Below are 4,167 nucleotides of genomic sequence, written 5' to 3' on the forward strand. Positions count from 1 at the left end.
TATATAGTATCATCTATATATAATATAGTAGATGATATAGTATTATCTACTATGTATTATATAATATATAGTATCATCTCATGGTATATTAGTGTCAATAACCAGTAACAAAGGAAGAAAAGCCCATCAAAAGAAGTTATGTCACCTAGGATAATCTATAGTGCCATGGCAATCTAACTTAGAGCAACATCAAACTCCTGGGTTCAACAGATCCTCAGACCTGGCTCAACGCCAGTGGCTCAGTAAGTAGGGTTCCGGCCGCATACACCGAAGCTGGCGGGTTCAAGCCCAGCCCGGGTCTGCTAAATAACAATGACAACTGCAACCAAAAAACAGCTGGACATTGTGGCGGAAGCCTGTAGTCCCAGCTACTTGGGAAGCTGAGGCAAGAGAATCGCTTAAGCCCAAGAGTTTGAGGTTGCCGTTTGCTGTGATGCCACCGCACTCTACCAAGAGTGACGTAGTGAGACTCTGTCTCAAAAGAATAAAAAAGATCCTCACACCAATACACCAATATTCCACCAATAAAGCCATGAAAAATCATTTAAACTCCAGATGATATACATAATCCAAGTCCAAATCAATAATAAACCAAAGGATTAAAAAAGCAACTTCAACCAGCACCATTTTAGAAATATCCGTATTTTATGGCTCGGCGCCTGTAGCTCAGCAGCTAGGGTGCCGGTCACATACACCGGGGCTGGTGGGTTCCAACCAGCCCAAGGCCTGCGCAACAACAAAAAAAATAGCCAGGCTTTGTGGCGGATGCCTGTGGTCCCTGTTACTTGGGAGGCTGAGGCAAGAGAATCGCTTAAGCCCAAGAATTTGAGGTTGCCGTTTGCTGTGATGCCACCACACTCTACCAAGGGCTACATAGTGAGACTTCTGTCTCCACAAAAAAAGAAAAAAGAAAGGCAGCATCTGCGGCCCAAAGGAGTAGGGCGCTGGCCCCATATGCCAGAGGTGGCAGGTTCAAACCCAGCCCCGGCTAAAAACTGCAAAAAAACCACAAACAAACCAAAAAAACCCTGTATTTTACCTCAAGGCAAGAATCCAATTCCTCCCAGTGACTATGTCCCTCAGGTTGTTGGGAGAGACAAAAGTTTCCCTTTAAGTCTTCCCTCGAATACACACTAGATGTCAAACAATGGTGGCCGCTACCATTTTAAAATGGCAGCCCCTGATAGTTTAAAATGGTGGCCGCTGAAAGCTTAAAATGGCGGCCGCTGCCAGTTTAAAATGGTGGCCGCTGCCAGTTTTAAATGGCGGCCACTGCTGGTTTGAAATGACAACCACGGCTCCAAAAGGCCCCACCACGCGGCCAACACACACTGCCACGTCATAGAAGGACAATCATACTCTGCCATACGCCCAAAGGGGTGGGGCCAGCCAATGCAGCAGAGGGTAGTACTCCCCCGCCCCGTACGCTGGTACGTGCCAAAAGGGGAGGGGCCAGCGCACGCTGGCACGAGACAGTGCTCCTCCCAACACTCTCACGTGACCAAAAGCACCAGCGTGCACCGAATAGAAGACTCTCCCGCTATTTTCTGTTCTTACTAAGCCGGCCCAGCTGTCCTCTTTGCTTGAAAGTAGAAACTACACAAAACTTATTTTTTTCTATAAATTATAACACCCAGGGAAAAGGACCTAAGCCAATTTTCTTTTTAAATTACCATGTTAAACACACAACTATACTGTAAAATATAATTCAAATGATGCAACGTAACTTCTAAGGGCTGTTCACTTGCAACAAACACTAAGAAGTCAACCTTACAGTTAAAATTCTCAGTTTTACACTGAAATGTCCCATACTTTTCAGAAGAAACACAAACAAAAGACTAGGGACAGAATTGAATAATGCACTTGACAATGAATTGTTGCAGAATATGCAATCCCCCCAAAAATTCTGAGGGGGCCAGAGACCAGCACTTTTTTGCACTCACTGTCCTAAAATAAACGCTATCAGATTGTCGATGACTGCATTTCCAAATTGAAAATATCACAACATATCCTTTTAATTAGAAAACTCTTTTCCTTAGTTGCGAATTGAATACAAAATTTTTTTACACAAAGCTTTTGAAAAGGACTAGGACCCACATTTTATTAAATAAAATAATGCCAAGCACACGATTCCTCCGTAAAATAAAACTCCAAACTCTACTAAATGGCAGCAGGTGATAGTCACTTAAATGCATTCATTGCCACAAAACATTAAGGGTACAACTGAATGATTAAAATCTTCATTTGTAAATCAAGAGTACTCCAAAACATTTATTTTAAGGAAATTAATGAAGCAGGAACGAGCCCAGAATTTAGACAAATAAAATTATACCAAACACACACATCTACTATAAAATGCACTCAATTCAACCGTTTATTTCCCCCACTGTAAATTCAAAATTGCACAGAACCGTCCATAAGAAACCTACGAAATTCTTAACACCAAAATTTAATTTAATGCAATGAGTTTGACAATAGTTTTGTAAAATTAAATGCCAAACTGCATGTAATAGTGCTAAATACAGGCTTAGCAGCATCCAGTGTTTGTAAAAGTGCAAATGAGGCGAAAATTTTAAAGGAAAAGGCACAATGTCAAGAAATCGTTTAGATGAATATAATATGACATTCACAAGTACTGTATAACAATTCAAAGGCATCGATGATTACTAAAAGCTACCAAAGCCATCAGTGAATAACTCCTGCACCAACCAGAAGACATTTTCAAGTTTAAAACCCCAGAAAACTTTTTTTTCTTTTAAAGTCAGCATATGAGAGGATTGCTTCCAAAATTTAACCACAGAAATGATATTTTCAAAGGAGAAAAAACGTTTTATTCAAAGGCACCTAACAGTCATTAAATGTACCAAACACCCCCCCCCCATCCCTCCGCGTTTGATGCGTCCTCTTTCCAGGTTTTAAAATAAGACCGGTTACAACCAAGATTTTTAAAAATACAACAATAACCACCCAAAAATAAAACAAAAAATAAACTGCAGGGCGGCGCCCGGGGCTCAAGAGGGTAGGGCGCTGGCCCCATATGCCGGAGGTGGTGGGTTCAAACCCAGCTCGGGCCAAAAAAACAAACAAACAGGAAAAAAAAGCGGCAAATCATCTCCCTGACACCCACTGCGCCCTCTTGTACCTGCTCAACCTATAGCACTATCCATTTCCTCATTTTTAAGCTAAAAACGCCACAGAACCTTAAGACCACATGCAAGAAGGGACCGAAACCAATATTTAAACAAAAAGACCGCAGTCAACTTTTCACAGAAAGCGAAGAGCGGGAACCAAAGTCGGCTGAGGAACCCAAATTGTCATAAATCTAAAGCCCTTTAAAGACTACTAAAGTATATTATTTTATCTATAGCCATCTATAAAAAGCATACTAGAAATATCCAACTATCAATAACAATTATAAATGAAAATAAATTAACCTTACATTACCTCACAGAAGCAGCGGCCTCGTCACTCCAACCCTGAGGTAGAAGCTAGTTCGACCACATGGCCCATTTACACTACAGAGCAAAATGGGCGCCGGCTCACGCGGGTGGGCTTCTTTTATAGCCATACTATGGCTCCACCTACAAAGATCCTGATTGGTTGTGGCTGAAATGATTGCCAGGCATACTGTCTACTCTTACCTTCTATATTACTAGAGAGTCCACCCACATCCCCCCTTCCGCCTGTTTTTGCTTCTTATTGGTGGGAAGGATTAACGCTTGGAGTTTTTGTTCTTCAGTTGGGGTTGCCGGAAACACGCAGAAACTTACCACCCAAGTCACTTGAACCAGACATTCTGATTGGTGAATGAACCAGACATTGATGAATTTGCATAACCAACCAATCATCTTTCAAGCTTTTGCAGACACCCGCCTTTTTCTAGAAAGTACTTTCCCGCCATTTCGGCTTGGGGTCAAATTGAAGTCAGATACCTGAGGGGACTTAGTGGGGAATTCAACACCTCCCCCCACCCCCCGCCCCGGCATTTATATTTAGGAAAAGGAATAGAAGCGATGTCAGGACAGGGATCTGAGGTGAAAAAAATGAGCCTAAAGAGCCGTTCTCCTAAACACGGCATACACGAATTAAGAGTATTAATGGGGGGCTCGGCGCCTATCGCTCAACCGGCTAAGGCACCAGCCACGTACACCTAAGGTGGTGGGTTCG

Source organism: Otolemur garnettii, unplaced genomic scaffold (assembly GCF_000181295.1).
Source record: "Otolemur garnettii isolate 467f Iridium unplaced genomic scaffold, OtoGar3 scaffold00109, whole genome shotgun sequence".
Classification (NCBI taxonomy): Eukaryota; Metazoa; Chordata; class Mammalia; order Primates; family Galagidae; genus Otolemur; species Otolemur garnettii.